The sequence below is a fragment of the Meriones unguiculatus genome, chromosome 16, assembly GCF_030254825.1.
Source record: "Meriones unguiculatus strain TT.TT164.6M chromosome 16, Bangor_MerUng_6.1, whole genome shotgun sequence".
Lineage (NCBI taxonomy): Eukaryota > Metazoa > Chordata > Mammalia > Rodentia > Muridae > Meriones > Meriones unguiculatus.
In genome coordinates, this window is record NC_083363.1 from 7081761 (window position 1) to 7099082 (window position 17322).

The following is a 17322-nucleotide window of genomic DNA, read 5'->3' on the forward strand; positions in this document are numbered from 1 at the left end:
GCCCCAGTATCTGGCCTCCTAACATCCTCACAGCTTCCTCTGCTCAGAAACCCCAATGCACAAGGACTCCTTCTACGGCCCTAAGCTCCGCTCCCCGCACTAGCTGCACTGTAAATAAACCAATCCGCCCAATCCTCCAGTCCCCTCCCTCCTTCTGGCTTCTGCTCTCTTTGAAAGGCCTTGTCCCCCCTTTCGTCAAAGATTGGCTAAGGAGCCGTCTGCCCAAGTCGCTTCAGATACAGGGTAAATACGTCCTGGAGGAAGGGAAAGGTGGCTAGATCCTGGACAAATAAAAACCGTGCTGACTGACACACGGACACACCGGGTGCCGATTTCCACAGCCACAACCACACACCCACTGTAGTCACCCGGACGGGTGACACTTAGAACCCTCTCGTCACACCTCGAGTGAACCGTCCTTGTCATTGTGGTGGCTACTGTTGGTTGTCAACCCGTCATCCCCGGAGAAGAGGGAATCTCAATTGAGGAATCCGACTCTTGCTCCGTGGGGTGATTCCTTACTCGCTAATTGGTGGAGGAGGGCCCCGCCCACTGTGGGCGGTACCATCTCTAGGCCCGTGGGCCTGGGCTGGGTTAGAAGGCGCCGAGCAAGATGGCCAGCGAGAGGTGCCTCTCCTTGGTCTCAGCTGTGGCCCTTGCTCTGTCTTCCCTCGATGATAGACTATGATGGTCCGCAACCCGCAAGCCAAGCAAGCCCTCCCTGCTCGCTAGCTGCTCTGGGTCATGCCGTTTTTACCACAGCGACAGAAAAGCAGCAAAATACTCAACGCGCAGAGCTTCTAGTCCGTGGGTTCGATGCCTCTGTCAGTATTATCAGAACCCTGGTCTTGAGGTATGCCTCTGGGCTGAACACTTATTTGTATCAAGAGCATAAACATAGTGTGTATAGACAGATAAGTGGGGGAATGAATGAATTTTTGTTTTTTGGTTTTTGTTTTGTCCTTTTTTTTGAGACAGGGTTTTTTCTGTGTAGCCTTGGTTATCCTGGACGCACTTTGTAGACCAGGTTGGCCTTGAACTCACAGAGATCCTCCAGCCTCTGCCTTCCTGGGTCCTGGGATTATAAGTAATTACTTTATTTTTAACCCTGAACTGTGGGAAGAGACATCCTCAGTTTCTCTGCATCTGCCCCACAACAGTGTTCCCCACTACAGAAAAGACAAGGAAATCTGTGCGTGTAGCTACAACCAGGGGCCCGTGGTTCAAGAACTGAAGGATGAGTCTCTGTCCTGAGAGAGTCCTCGCTCTGGCACCAGGGCTCCAGAGCGTGGCCTGTCCTCACCCCGCAGAGAACGTGCTGGAGAAATTCGAACCCTCACGGTCCTCTCCGCAACATCTGTGTGCCATGCCATGGTGGGAGAGAGTCACAGAGGGCGTCAGTCATGACATGGGAACTTCCTTTTAGGGTCTGCCCCAGTGATCTGACTCCGTCCACCTCCCACTGGTGGCACAGGTTGGTGACCGAGCTTCAGCATGGGGACCCGTGGGGAAACCTTCCAGACCATGCCAGCTGCTGCCAGAGTGAGGCCTTTGCAAAGCGCATAGGCTGTGAGGGCCTCCAGCTCATCAGTGCCATCCAGGCCGTCAGACTAGAGGTTTCCTGGGGCACAGCTCCATTGATCTGACCTCTGCCACAGAGGGTTTGTCCTCTGCCCTCGCGTCTTTCGCCACATGAAGAAGATAGATCATCCTGGTGAGATAGAAATAGGGTAGGAACTGAGTCTTTCCATTTCCCTTCCGAGGCATACACCATTTGACAAAAACAGTAATTACTGAAAGCCATTTTAGGGTTCTGGGCTCCCACTGCTGGTTTTACTTTGAAGCGACCTTAAGAAACTCCCCTGCTCTCTGGCCTCAGTTTCCCACTCTGTAAACTAGCGATAATAAGCTTTTAGAGGTGAGAGATGATGACTGATTAATGTTTGTTGTAATAACTGGGTGATGAGAGCAATAAAAAAATACTATATGTAGTGTGTAGATACATACATATGTATATATGAGAAACTTAAACCACCCTAACTAGGACAAGCAAAGGCTGTTTATTCCCAAGTCTACTGTGTCAAGGGACCCATGGCCATTGCCTGCATTTCAGGAAGAAAGGGCAGACAGAGTCAGAAGGTCCCTCCTGTGAGAAGGGATGGCTTTGGCCTTGGGAGCCTGAAGCAGGAGGTTACATATTGGCCAGGGTGTGTATTTAGCTTTCTTGGTTGGTCCTAGTTTAAAATGGGGACACAAATGAGGAAGGTTGCCTGCCATTAATGGAGTCTTGGCCATTCCGGGTGGATTCCTGGGTTTTTGGAGAGAGAGCAGGTAGTGTCCTCCAAGCCTGGCTTAGAGACAGAAGCTGGTCCATCCATGCAGATATCAGTTTTGTTCGTTTTTTGAGACAGGGCAGCCGGGCTAACCAAAAGCCCGCTCTGTGCTTGATCCTGAACTCCTTGTCTTTCTGCTTCATCCTCCAAGCTCCGTGATGGCTATCTTGTATCACCATGCCTGGCTCAGTGCTCTGCTTGATACACATTCTGGCCACTGTCCAGTCCTGACCCAGCCTCTTATGTGGTTTTGCAAGTTACAATTCGTATTAACTCAAAAATTTTTCATGGCGCTCTTTGTTGCTTTTGGAGCATAACATTCTAAACAATGATAACACCATCATCTTATCCTATAAATCTAAGTTAATTCAGAAGTTTGGTCTAAATGGAAAGATTATACAGTAAGCAGCATTTGACAAAAACAGCAATTACTGAAAGCCGAGTTAGTATTCTGGGCTCCTGTTGCTGGTTTTACTTTGAAGCGACCTGAAGAAACTCCCCTGCCCTCTGGCCTCAGTTTCCCACTCTGTAAACTGGCGATAATAAGCTGGGGGGGGGTGAGAGATGATGCCTGATTGATGTGTTTGCTCTAACAGCTTGGTGATGAGAGCACTAACCATATACAAAGATTCTCACAGTAGCCCAGCCCCCCCACCCCACCCCCCACACCCCACACCCCACACTGTGTTGCAGGGCTTCGGAATAGAGCGAGCACAGCTCTGTCAGCCAGCAGGATGACCTGTGTGGAGAATCACCTAGAGGCTGGCTTTCCAGAGCACACACTGCATCCCCTCCCCACAAACAGGATCCCCACCAGAAGGCTGCACTCAGCCAAACTTCTCAGGCCCAAACTCTGAGTGAATGAACAAGCCACGAGCAATTAACGTACAAGGCCCTAAAATTATAGTTTCTTAGCTCCAGAGATGAAAAGATTATAAACATGTGTTAGCAGCCAGTGAGGAGAAACCTGGGCATGGGGACGCCGGGGGATCATCACTATGTCTATTTTGGTTGGCAGTTTCCATATTTGTTTGAATTGAGTGTGTCTTATTTCTATGAGTGAAAAATGTTTTCAAATGTCTAGGAACCTGGAATGGCGATGCAATGAATTATGTGAAAATGAATGTTAGCTTTTTTGGGCCATAAAAGTGTTGGAAAGCCAGCGTTTGTATTTGTGCTGACAAGGCCAGGAGGGGCCGCGTGCTAAGTTCTGAGGCTGAGCCGGCACTGTTGAAGCCTTATCTTAGAAGCCCTGGTGGTCGCTTCACCATTGTACAGATCAGGACGATGTCACGGAGAGCTGCGATCCCTGCAGAAGACCAAGCAGCCAGCCACTGGGTTCGGTTATCTGCTGAACCCCTGATCTCTGATTTAAAGGCGGCTTTGGTTCATTTCGAGTGACCTTCAATCATCTCCTAAGCCGGGTGGGACCCGCTGCCACTGAAGCTGGACAGCGACGTAAGCAAACCTACGGGTTAACGGGTTTAAGCAACGGCTGCTCCGTCAAGTCGTGAGCTGCTGCGGTTACCAGCAGTGCGACAAGGCCCTGAAAGTTTTATTTTACCCGCAGAAACGAATCGTCTCCTCAAAGCTTTCCAGCAACGTGCAGACATTTCACTCAACTCCACGTGTGTCCGTTAGCCACACAATTGACAGAAATAACAGGAAGGAAGGTGCAGACGCCTTGGTAAGGGCTTTGCCTCATTAGTCTCTTAATAGTGAGCCGGGGAAGATCCCTTTTTCACCGAGACTAGAGAGAATTTCTAACATGCGCCAGTAGGGGGCGCCCATCGTGCAGCGCAAAGGGCTTCCCATCAAGCTCCGCGGGCCCTTGCTGTGCCATGATCCTCAGCCCGAAGTACAGCAGGTGTACCCTTCCCCTCCCCCCAGGTATATGCCCAGATGGCCAGCCATGAGATGAGAGAGGACAGAGAGCCCTCTTGCTCCCTCTGCTCTACTTCCCCAGTTGAAACCTTCTTGTCTCCCTTTTCACCGGAAAAGAAAAAGAGGAAAGGATGGTCCACACTGACCAAACTCCGTGTTAAGGTGGGTGGGGGTGCTGATGTTATGCCAAAGGCTCTCGGACCCCAAAGGTCCACCACTGAGCCGATTCAGATGCAAACGCAGTAGGGTCTTTTTATTACAAGCTCGAGCTTGGGCCCATACCCTCACCCACGCAGCGGTTGAGTGTAGAGCCCCGAGCTCAGGGGGAGGAGGGTTTTTATTTAGTGTTACAGCAAGGTAAACTGGGAAATTCCAGCTAGGCAGTTTTATGGTTGATTGGCATTTAGCAGGTATCGGGTGTCTGGAGGAAATTGTTTGTCTGGAGGGCCAAGCCAAACCATAATTATTTCACTCATCCTATTGTAAAGAACACTTGGGTAAACTTCAGGTATTCACTGATGAGCCACTGCTAGGGTTAATGGTTAAATATTACTGGTTTCTCTCCATACTATTCCTTGGGTAAGGGACTCCATTGTCTTCTTTCTGGAATTGGTGACCTATGGCCTAGTTCCTGGGACTGGTGGGTTTTGAGGGGGACGAGGAGGGGCCAGGCCTGGTTCTTTCACTGATAAAAGCACCTTGTCTCTCTGGATGAGATTGCCAAGGAAAGTGGCCATGAGGCCACCTACCAGGGCTCCACCTTTTTATCTCTCTCAGTCTTTCAGGCCCAACCGGAGGCTCTATCAGCCTGTCAGTTGTCATGGTGACCGACCGAGGCCCTGAACACGTCCCTCCTGGCCTCTCATGTGGAAGAAAGGCCTTAAGAACCCAGGAAGCCAGGAATGTGCAGCTGCTTAAACAAAAAGCAGGTTTTTGGCAAAATCAGTTCAACTCTGCCTGCCGTACGGAAGTAGACGGTTGTTTCTGATAATAGTTGGGTCCTTGTAAACTTAGCAATATGCGTAGCTATGCCTTATTGGCTATCAGCGTGTAGTGATAGAATTTTCTATTGTAAAAAGCCCAGAGTTGGGTCTCCCTGAAGTCTGTTTAGGAGATGGTAAAATGAGGTGGTGTCACACACACACACACACACACACACGCACACTTGTAATGAGCCCAGCACTGTGCCGAGCACACAGCCAACCCAGCATAAGTAGCATTTGCTAGTAATTATGCTGATGTTTCTGGCTGCATTTGTCTTCTTTTTTGTCGCTGTGTTAAAACGCCACAAGCAAGGCAACTTACAACTGAAAGAGTTTATTTGGCTCATGGTTCCAGAGGGTGAGAGTCCATTACGGCAGGGAAGCCTGGCGGTAGGAGCAGGAAACTGAGAAAGCACATTTCAACCACAAACGCAAAGCAAAGCGAGAGCAAACTGGGGGTGTCTTGAGGTGTGACTTCCTCCAGCCATCCTGCACCACCTAAACCTCCCCAAACATCCACTATGGGGGGCATTTCTCATTCAAAACACCACACTGATTTTCTTTGGGGTTTGTTTGTTTGTTTGTTTGCTCTGTGGGATGGAACCCCAAGCCCTCACAGTGCTAAGTTAGCCCTCTCCCTGGGCTGCACCCCAGCCCAACTGTTGTTGCTGGTAAGGTGGGCCAAAGATATTTACTCTGTCAACAGGTCCCTGGAGAACTTTTAATGCCTTCATTGTTTTCAGTTGGGCTTCTCTTATGCCAAAGATCCTCAGGCAATGTAATGGTGACAGGCAGAAGTTAGTTTGTGGTGAGCAAGTTGTCACTTCTGCTCATGCTCATTAGTACCAAGATTTACAAGGGTGAGTGGGAGGCTGAAGTTTCTAGAGAACCAGGGACATGCCCGTGTTAGCTGTTTAGGATTAGATTTCTCAACACTGGAAACAATGTTAAGCATATGGAGCAATGATCCCAGATCAATCTCTCTCCCTCTCTCCCCAAGGCGTATGGTTTAACGACGTGAGTACAGTTGTCAAAAGAGAAGTAACAAATTCTCTCCTTCCCAGGAAGTGAGACTGTGCATGAATGCCCCAGCCAGAGGGACAAACAGTCTGGCAGGAGTCAGCCAGGGTAGAAACAGGAGATGCCACACGCAGCAGCTTTGGCCCCGTGCCACACGGCAGGTGCCCGGAGTGCAGGGAGAAATCGATGCATATTTGTCAAAGAGAATTTTAGATATTTTTTGACAAAGCTAGACCCAACACAGTCCTTTAGAAAAGAGAAAGCGTGAAGCGTATCCATGTTCTCTTTTCCCAGCTTGTGGTCTTGTTTTCTTACATCAGACTCACATCCCGGGAGCTTCCTCAGTTACTTAAATGCATCTCCATATCTGTTGAGTGCTAGACCAGAAGTAAGAGGAAATGAGAAGGAAATTAGACTTCCACGTGGCAATCTCTGCAGTAATTCACACTCATAAAGCATTACCAAACCCCTTGCGTCATGGCTGTTTGTTATCCCTTCACTTTAACATGAGCACGCCACTTACTGACTGGATAGTTAGCATTGGTTCTGCTTTTGATGCTCATGCTCCAACACGTGTGTGTGTGTGTGTGTGTGTGTGTGTGTGTGTGTGTGTTTTGCTAAGCACAGAACACAAGCAACCTTCCACCGAGCACACACCCACACCACCACCTTATCACCTTACTCTGGCCTGTGGTGGTGGTGGTACAAAGTTATGTGGTACATGCCGCTGTCTCCTCCAGAGCCTGAGAATAAAGCAGATCCCCTGACAGAAGGCTAGAGAAGGAAGCAACAGCCTGGAGTGGCTGGTCCGCTATTTGCCCAGAATAACTTCCCTCCCCAGCCTCCAGGAAGGTGGTGAGGACTGAGTAAGATGCTGTGGGTCAAGATGATCCAGAGTTTCTACAGAGATGTGGTGTGTTTTGACAGAAATGTAACATGTCTATATGTAGCGTATGTATTTATGTAGCATTTTATATAGACAAAGGAAGAGATGTTCACTGGTCAGAGAACAGGGAGAATTCAAGTTCATACTAATCTGGAAGCTTCCTCCCTGCCAGCTAACTTTCATCATTCTGATAGGTGTTACACAGGTTGCTGGGGGTTGGGGGGAGTCATCAAGAATCTTACAGCTGTGAACCCTATGGTCTGCAGCGATGACCAGTGTGGCAAGATATATGCCTATGAATGTGATGGCGGCATGGCTGCTGCAGGGTAACCAACCAATTTCTGGTTGGAGCTAAGGCCCACTCAGTCTACTTCTTCACAGGAGGAAATGGATGCCTGGTACTCTAATTCTGGCCAAGAATCCATGATTAACACCAAGTGGTGGTGGCACACACCTTTAATCCCAGCACCTGGGAGGCAGAGGCAGGAAGATCTCTGCGTTTGAGGCCGACCCAGTCTATGGAGCAAGTGAGTTCCAGGACAGCCAGGGCTATACAGAGAAACCTGTCTCAAAAAAAGCAAGAGACTGGAGAGGAGAGAGACAGACAGACAGAGACAGAGAGAGAATGGTTAGAAAGCTCACATTATTCTGCTAGATGGAAATTTAATTTAAAATTGAGGGGGGAGGGAAGATGATACAGCAAAGCAATGCAACAGGCTGCCGGAAGAAGGGATTTCTGGTTTGTATTTGGGAAAGGGGGGGTCTGTCGTAGAAGAAATGCCAGGCAGTGGGAGCATGACGTGTCGGGGTCACGTGTCTGCAGCGATGCCCTCAGCAGGCTGTTCCCTTTTTGATTCTGTCGTGCCCCCAGCTCATGGGTGATGCGCCCCATTCAGGCTGGCTCTTCTCTCCTCCTTTCATCGTGTCTGGAAACACATGTACAGCCCAGCAGCATGCCTCCTACACGACCCAAAACCCAGTCGAGCTGATAAAGATGAACTCTCACAGGTTCTAAATATGGTCAGTGCCCTGGCTCCTGGGATGGCAAAGCCTCACTCCTGCCCTCAGTGTGGCTCAGTGCTCTGGGGCTTCCCAGAGGTCAGTTTTCTTCTTTGCTGGTCTAATAGGTAAGAGAGCAACTTGTTTGGTTTGGGTTTTTTTTTTTTTTAAGACAGGGTTTCTCTGTTGTAGCCTTGGCTGTCCTGGACTCACTCTGTAGACCAGGCTGGCCTCGAACTCACAGAGATCCGCCTGCCTCTGCCTCCCTGAGACCTGGAAATAAAGGCGTGCACCACCACGCCCAGCTAAGAAACCATCTCGTAGGGATTGTAGTTTGTATCTTAGTTACTTTTCTGTTGCCATGACAAAAAACAAACAAACAAAACAAAACAAAAAACAAAAACACAAAAATAAAACAAACAACAACAGAAAACATGACCAGAAAACAGAAAACATGGCACTTAATGTAAGGCTAAGGGCTCCAGAGAGTCCATGACTGTCAGGGAGCATGGTACCAAAGCTGAAAATTTACACGCAGAAGGAAAGCAGGCTCACTTGGAATGGTGTGGGTTAAACATGGCCCCAGTGTGACACACTCAGTAAGTGCCGATGTAGGCACAGAAGCGACTTGTGTGTCGGGGAGGTGAATGTGGGTGCTGGCTTCTTCATTAGCTGGGCTCAGTGTGGAAAGTAGCCTTGTGGGGTTTGGTTTTTCTGAGGCAGGGTCCCACACTGTGGCCCAAGCTGACCTCAAAATCATGGTAGTTCTCCTGCCTCAGCTTTCCTGAGTGCTGGGATTACAGACGTGAGAGCACCCAGCCCTCCGTTTGTGTGGGAAAGCTGGCCGAGGCATGGTCTCTGCAAAGAACCAAGCTTTAACAGGACTCATTGAAGGTAGGCGTCTCGAACTCAATTCTGTGGAAAATTTAACAAAATAAGCTGATGAAAGAGACTTTGGAACTCCCCTCCCCCACTGCCATCCCCGTTAGTCACATGTGTCCTGGGCTCATCAAGCATGCCTGTTCCCCAGTCATTAGGAAGGCCATAAGCACTTAAAGCTAATTCCCTGTTTCCATAGAAACCTTGTAAAGGTTCCCTCACCAGTGGCTTTCTTAGGCTTCTGGAGTGTGCCGCACACAGGGCTGAGGATCACAGCTGACTAGAACAATTGAAAACCTGTGTCTCCAAACACCTTCTCCCGTCCATCCTCACCTCAATTCTACAGTCACAGTGGGAAAAGGAGAGTTCATCAAAGTAAAATGGCACCTTTACTGCCTTTGCCTTGGTGGGAAAGTACGGCCACTCATAGCTTCTTTCTCAAACCCAAGTGCTCTCACTAGGACCTCCCATCTTCCAGCCCAGGTGGAGTCTGAGGTCCCGGAAGGTCTGGAGTCAAGGGTTGAGTTGAAGATGCCGTGCAGGTCCCAAGCTGTGTGCCTCCACACACTGGAGTCCCAGAGCAGTGTTCAGAAAGACGTTGGCTGGTAGTAAAAGATTGAATTAGGTTTTAGAAAGGGTTGCAGTTAGAGGGTTAAAAGCGAAGGCTCTCCACGGCAGAAGCTGAAGCTTAATAAACAAAGTGAGACGGAGCCGTCGCCCAGGTGAACCCAGGGCCCGAACCCTCCCATGACCACAGTGAGTGCCGATGACGTGGAGGCTCATGAAGCCAGCCATGGCCACTGTGGGGCAAGGCAGCCTCAGCGGTGCGACGCCGGACTTCCTGTGAAACCACCTTTGTCCAGCTTCCACAGGATTGGAAGTCCTAGTGAGACCGATTGGGTTTGAAGAAGCCAGGAGTCATTGTGCTCTCCCACCAGGGCATTAGTTTACTGCATGCAGTAAAAGGGCCCTCTCTTCATAAGCTGTCACCCACAGGCCCACGGGGAACTTTAAAAGCATAACCTCTTGATTGGAGCCCCATGGTTTCCCAAACCACAGCTGAAGGTTATTGGCTTTTTTTTGGGGGGGAGCATCTTGTGAAAATTGTTCAGTTTGCTTGAACCTTTATCTGCACCATCAGGGTGGTGGCAATGATTCCACAGGGGTCGGGTTTTGTCGTTGTTGTTGTTTCCGTGAGTTCTAACTATAAGCTTAAAGTGCAGGGAAACCCACAGCACACTGATGTAGCACAGGCTAGCCCTGGTGTAGAGCTCAGCTGCACAGCTGTGCCAGCTCCCTCCACCCCCAATCTGACTCCAGCCCCTGCTCCAGTTAGGATCTAGTTTAGACTCCCCATTATCTTTCTGTGGCCACTTCCCACACCCTACAGACAGGAGAAAAATAATAAAGATATTCTGCTGGAAGACATTGCCAAGGGATCTTAGAAGCAAGAGCATTTTGCCCGATCTTTCTTCTACAAACCACTCAACTCATAAATGCATGGTTCAAGCCAGGCATGGTGGTGCATGCCTTTAACCCCAGGATCTCTGTGAGTTTGAGGTCAGCCTGGTCTACAAAGCAAGTTCCAGGACAGCCAGGGCTGTTACACAGAGAAACCTTACCTTGAGAAGATAGATAGACAGATAGATAGATAGATAGATGGATAGATAGATAGATAGATAGATAGACAGACAGTTAGATCAAGAAGGTTTCAAAATTCTTCTCTCTAAAATACATCCCTAATTCCAGTGTTAGTGTCTACAATGCTAGATAGGTAGAGGTTTGGATGGATGGATGGATAGATGGACAGACAGTTTGCCTGGGGCGAACACAAACTCCTTTATTTCCTTCACTTTCTTTGTTTTTTCATTAATGTTTCTGCTGGGTTATCTCTGCTGACCAATCCAAGCCAGATTAAAAGTATAAAAAGGGCAGGTTTATTTGGGAACTGAAGCTCCTGGGGGAGTTCGGCATCCTCGGGGGATGAGGCCAGAGGAAGTCACACCCCAGCTACGGTGGGCGGGGTTTTTTAAGGATTGTAGGTGTGAAGGAAGATGATATGTCTGCACTTGCTGGACTTGGGGTGGGGGGAATTGATGGCTCCAGGTGAGGGGTTTGGAGCAATCCTCAGAAATGCCATGGAATGTGGAGGCTTTTCTCAAAGGGGGTCAGGGTTGGAGGGGAAAAGTGGGGTTTACTGGATGATATGGGGGAGGGGAGGGCAACCAGAGGTGGCAACCGGAGATGCCAATCAAACAGTTTTTTTTTAAAGATTTTATTTATTATGTATACAACGTTCTGCCTACATGCCAGAAGACACCAGATCTTAATATAGATGGTTGTGAGCCATCATGTGAGTGCTGAGAATTGAACTCAGGACCTCTGGATGAGCAGCCAGTGTTTCTAACCTCTGAGCCATCTCTCCAACCCCCAAACAGTTTCTTTTTAATTTGATTTAAAACAACACCTAGGGCTAGGGTGCAGCTCAGTGACAGAGCATACGCTTACCATGTGCAAGCCTCTGGGTTTTAGGGGAGAAGGAGACATCGGGGGTACACCTGCGATCCCGCACTCACGAGGCTGAGGCATGAGAACCACGGATCACAAACCAGTCTTACAGCATGGTGGGGACAGCCAATCTTCTATCATAGACCCTCAAGTATAAAACCTGCCATCTCTGTGGCCACAGCCACACATTTCTATTTTAAAGTACAGAAAGATTTTACACACTTATATAAAGATCAATGTAATATGTTATGAAGCATTAACTTTAAGATTCTAAGATTGACATTTTCAGCAAATATTCTCCATAGTCCACCAGGCGCCCTCTGGTTGACTCCGATATTTGTGCAAAGATAGTCATTTGTTTTTTGTTTGTTTAGTTGGTTGGTTGGTTGTTCTATGTAGCCTTGGCTGTCCTGAACTTGCTTTGTAGATCAGGCTGGCCTCGAACTCACAGAGATCTGCTTGCTTCTGCCACCCCGAGTGCCTTACAAGCGAGCACCACCACACCCGGCTTGTTTGTTTTTTGTAAGAGGAAAAAAAAAAAAAATCCATGACTGTTTTAGGAGAGGTTTTCTAATCCAGGGCTCCCTCGTGCGCCCTCTAGGGGCCGGGAGGTAGGCTGGCGTCTCTAGGACGTGGGCCTTCTATACAGAATCGCCAAATACAGAAACCTAAGTCAACAACAGCCAAAGTCTGAGCTCACTCAAAAAACACAGGCTGGGGGATAACAAAGTCCAACACCTCAGTGTGAAAAGTCAAATTCTTGGAAACGGAAAAACTACCAGGAAGCTTTAGTGAGGCTCTTTCACTGTGCAAATGGCCTCAGGGCCCTGTCCATTTCCTCAGGAGTTTTCGTTCTTTGTTGTGGTGAAGGGCCTTCTAAAAGTTATCAGTTAAGTTGGGGAGCTCAAAGTTTGCTTTAGGAGGGCAGTTTGGGGGAGCTGGGGGGCAGCTACAAAGAACACAGGCAGAGGAGCAAGAAATTCTTGCGCAAGCTTGATGATGGAATCCCTAAGGAGAAACAGTGACGTGCGGAGGTGACTTAGCAGATGTGGGAGTCCACCTGAGTTGCTCGTTAAGGAACGGAGAGTTAGGGAGGGGAAGGAGAGAGGCCTCTAGCCAACGAGAGTAGACCAGCCAGAGTTCCCGGTCCGCTTCCCGCGTGGGACAGTAGGGGTCAGGCGGTTCAAACGGAAAGCCAATTTTGCTTCGAGGATACAGAACTTCTCAAAAGCCCGTAGTGAAGCTGGGCATCACCCAACTCAGCAAACTGCCCGCGGGGTTAGATCCGGGCGGAGGTCAGTAGGGAGCTGCAGGCGGTCTGCACCTCAACCAGCCTGAAGGGGGCGCTGCAGAGTGCCAAGCCCCCACTCCCACCCCGTTCCTGGCTCTGTCCAGGTTCTGGACTTCCACAGCGCGGATTCGGGTTGGTTTGGGCTTACGCATGGTTTTACCCAGATGCCTGGATATTCCTGGCAAGCTGGTTTCCTGCCCGGTTTCGCCGTTCCAGGCAGGTGCTGTTCTGCGAGCGGGGCATGAGCAGGATGCCCAGCGCGGGAGGTGTGGGGCAGGTGCCCTTGAGAAGTAACCAAGCCCTTACCGGACTTTCCGGGGTCAATTTCGTGGCAGGGTTTGAAAGATATTTATCTGGGCTGAAAGGGAAGCTGTATGCCAGGGCACCTCCCCACGAGACTCCGCTGCTGGCCTTCAGGGCCTAACCATGCAAGCTGCTTGTCACACTGGCACAGGTGCCGCACACAGCCGTGCCCGCTCCGTTTGTAGCACGCCAGTGTTCTTGATTCTGACACTTGACAAAATGTGGTAGGCCGAGGGAGGCCGTCTTCGGTGCAGGGCTCCGAAGGAGCAAATTATTCCGTCCCGGAATTTGTCCATTTTGCTGGCATTAGTAAGGTTCCCCTTGAGAACCGGAGCCTGGTGGTGCTGAGGGTCCCTAGGAACCGGCGTTTGGCTGCTGGGCACCATGCCAGTAAGAGCCCGGCGCCCTGCGGGGCCCAGGAGAGCACGACAGGCATGTGTGGGGACCCAGGGACAACCAGAGGATGCCCCAAGCTGAGCATCCCCGGGCTGTCTGGGCCCCTGGGCGCGCGCGGGGCCGGGGTCAGGGGGGCGCGCGGGAGAGGGAGGAGCCGATCCGGGCCCGAGACCGCTGGGCCGGGAAAGTGAAAGGGCAGTCGCTCCAGGAAGTCGAGAGCAGGAAGCGCGCGGCGCGGGCCGCGGAGCGCAGGTAGGCGCGGGGGACAATGGGGGACCCTCCCCAGCGGCGCGCACCTGCCGGCGGCCACGCACCTGCCGCGGGCCCGCGCCCTGCGCCCCCGCTTCGGCGCCTCTGCCGTTTGTCTCCCCCTGCTGTGGTTAGAGAGCCCGGGGACCAGCCAAGCGCTTTTTCCTAGAGGGAAGTCTTTGAAGTAAGGGATCCTTAAGTGGCCTTGGGCGACAATGCCGGGGCGATCCGTGCTGGCGAGTTCCCAGGGAAGTGGGAGCAGAAGGCTCTCCCGAGGCCCGGGGCTGGGGTCGCCTAGGCGGGATGCCGGGTTCCCCCCCACCCCCAGCCCCGGGCCGCGGTGACAGCTGTGGGGAGCCGGCTGCCGGAGACTCAGCGCTTTGTCTGCAGCCGCGCGTAGGGGACGTGGGCGTGCCCGTAGCCTTCGCCACCCGGCCAGGCGGCTGTACGACCTGGGAGGAGTCGGCTCGCAAAGCCCTTGGGAAAGCTCGCAACCAGCACCCTGAGTTGTTTGTTTGTTAAGCAACTGCTTCCTGGAGCCCCGGCTCTGTGACAGCCACCTTCTGGCGGCAATAAAGGGTTTAAACCACCGGAAAGTCCCCCAGCCGCATGCACCAATCTTCCAGCGCTTAGGGTCCGCCCTGGGATCTGGTGACCCGCAGGTAAAGATTTGCATTTGAACTGAAGACCTTCCCCACCTCTAGGCTTGAATCCCTGAGCTGCCTTTTTCTGGTCTTGAGAACTCAGAACTCTCTGCACCTGGCTGGTGGCTGCCTGCCGGCCCGCCTTCTCGTCCTGGAACTTAAATTGCGTGAAGTTGGGCAAGTTGGTTAAATAGATTATTCGGCTTTGCACACTTATTTCTTTATTGGTGCCTGGTTAGAGGGTATCTGGAAATTCCTTCTTTTGGGGGGTCCCTTTTGCACCTTGTGGTCTTGGCGTACTTTTATAGGTAGGGTTCCATAGATAAGCCCTGGAATGGCTTGTTTGTTGACTCCTTGTATTTAAGTCCAAGACAAATGAAAATGACCGTTTCTGTTTATCTCCCTCGGCAAATGGAGCTTTCAAAAGCTTAGACAGTGCTCGGTTGGAGAAGTTATAGTTCGTCTTGGTTTCAGACAAAAATTCTTGAAGCCGTTGGAGGGAGTCGTTTTGGTGCTGTTGACGTGTTGCCTTAGGCTGTTATGATTTCGCCTGTGTGCTAAAGCCTGGGAAAAACCCTTGGGGCATTGCTCTTGCTTTTGCTAACTTCCACCCACTTCTTAGTCTCCTTGACAGGCTGATGGGTTCTGGGTGGCTTGGAGCCCTGGGGGGCTGGGAGGATCGTGGGTGTGTCCGACCCTCAGCTCTTGGCCAGGCTCTCCTTGTGCTCCTGAGCCTGGCAGGGGTGCTTTCTCATGCTGCAAAAGCTCCTAATTGCCCTCCCTTTCCTGTCAGAGAGCACTGCCTTCTTATCCTTTTCTCTAATGGGCTGCAGTTCACTGGGAGCTTCTAAGAGGTGACATTTGAAAACTATTTTACTGTGCTTGGGCTGTGAGCCAAAGCCAGTCAGCCAAGCCACAAGTACTCCCCTTTTGAGCAGGGATGGGCCAGAGAAAGTGTGCTTACGCCTGAGAAGACGCCCCCAGGCAAATGGAAGGCCTGGAATTGGCCTAGCTGTCAGGCCAACCTAGCTGGGCTAGCCTCGCCTCATCTTTCCTCTTAGGGCAGGCAGTGGTTCCTAGCCTTCCTAACTCCGGGACCCTTTGATATAGCTCCCCAACCATAAAATGATTTCATTGCTACTTCGTAACTGTGATTTTGCTACGGTTATGAACGGTAATGTGGTATCTGATATGTGGCCCCTCCTGGGGTTGAGACCCACAGGCTGAGAGCCACTGTCTTAGAGCAAAAGCAATGCCTTGGACTCCAGGAGGGTGTGTCGGTAGCTGGCATGGCCTGGGATTTTGAGGGAACAGGTTTTGGGAGGATGCTGCCCACAAGAAAAGGACTTTGCTAAGCAGAGCTGTCAACACCCCAAATGTGGAATTGACATCTGTCCGTCCTAAGGCTCACTTCCCGTGAGAAAGGATAGCAGCCCCGACCCCGCTTCACCATCATCTCAGGGAGCTTTCCTGATAACTCTTTAAGTCCTTCTGGAGCGTTGCTGTTGCGCCAGGTTTTGCCTAGCTGGAGACAGATTGATTTCCCCAGTCACGGGGATGACTTTTCAGTATTTTGGTGGAGGGAGAAGATTGGACCCTGGCTGTCCATTTTCAAGCCCTGTGCAATTGAAAAGCATATGTAAGACCAGGCCCAGTGAACTCCTTTTGGGCAACCCCCTTTTGAGAGATAATCGTTAAATATGGAGGTTTGAGCCAGAGTCCTGCAACTTTTGGTTTAATCTGGAGGCAGGATCTTGGTACATAGTTCTGGCAGGCCTGGTACTTACTAGGTAACTCTGGCCGGTCTCCAACTCAAAATGACCCTTCTATCTCAGTGCTGGGATTACAGGCCTAAGCCATCAGGTTGGATGGCATGGAGTTCTTCACTCTTTGTTCTGAGGTAGGAAATGGGACAGGGAAACCCTGACTTCCTAAAGCTCACCTACAGGACCGCCCCCACTGGTACCGATGGGCTGTTTACTGGGCCTTTCTGGGATCATGAGTTTGGGTAACATTGTTGATGCCATTAAGCCATCATTTTTAATTTTTAATTTTTTTTTGCAGCTGGAGAAGTTAAGGGAACAGATAGACTAGTAGTGGCCTGTGCTTCCTCACTGCAGGTCTCTGTTTTGGTCAGGAATGAGTGACACTTGCTGAGGCCCTGTGGGGCCCTTGGGAAAGGTGGAGCCCTCCTGGTTGGGGCGGGAAGGGCCTCCACACCTCCATGATGGCTCTGGTTTCTGGGCTAATCTTTCTTTGAGGTTATTGGTGGTGTGCCTGTGACCCTCCTGCTGGGCTTGGGACCCAGAGCCTCTGCCCTGCTGCTCCACTACACTCCTAGCCCAGGCAGGATATGTGTCTGTCAAAAGCTCAGAAGGGGATAGGTGGGGAAGTAGGCTCCACTTTGGAAAAATACAGTGCCTTGGGAATATAAATCCTGAGGGTGCTGTGGGGCTCAAGGCGAGGAGACCCACCTACCTGGGCACTGGACCCCTCTTTGGTGCTCAGGCTTCACTTCATCCCTTTCAGCATTGTCCTTCTTCAGCCCAGCCTTCAGACCAAGCTCATTTTCCCAGGCTCCTAATGTGAGCAGACGGCAGACGGGACATTTGTCCCCTAAGTGTTAGCTGTGTCAGACTCAGTTACAGAAGCACAACCCAAGCGACTGGTGGTTGATCAGCCCCTTCTGCCGTCTTGCCCAGGCCCACAAGTCCCTTCTCACTAAGGCTCCCAGGAAGCAGGGCGGGGAGTAATGACGCGAATAAGCCCGGTGCCTGCCCTCCACCCCGAGCTCTGATAATCGCTCACGTGACGAAACATAGCCGTAGGCTTCGGGGGCGGACTGGCCAGGCTCATCTCTGGAAGCCCTAAAGGCAGAGATGTATGCCCACTTCCCTTCAGGAATCATTAGAGCTTCCTGTGAGCGCCATTTGAGGAAAGCTCTCCC

At 50.9% G+C, this 17322-nt stretch overlaps 1 protein-coding gene across 6 annotated transcripts in view; it reads left to right on the forward strand.

Moving 5' to 3' along the window:
* Positions 1-17322, forward strand: part of Slc37a1 (solute carrier family 37 member 1) — a 63192-nt gene that overhangs the window by 919 nt on the left and 44951 nt on the right. Inside the window, exon 1 of one of the 6 annotated variants that reach the window (XM_060369214.1) lies at positions 13337-13476. The exons of 2 other annotated variants lie outside the window; for them this stretch is intronic. The gene's annotated coding sequence lies outside the window, so the exon portion shown is untranslated. Of the gene's footprint in view, positions 1-13336; positions 13477-13621; positions 13735-13791; positions 13916-14215; positions 14394-17322 lie in introns of those variants that run through there. 3 more of the 6 variants (XM_021645156.2, XM_060369215.1, XM_021645155.2) reach the window with 3 other exon arrangements.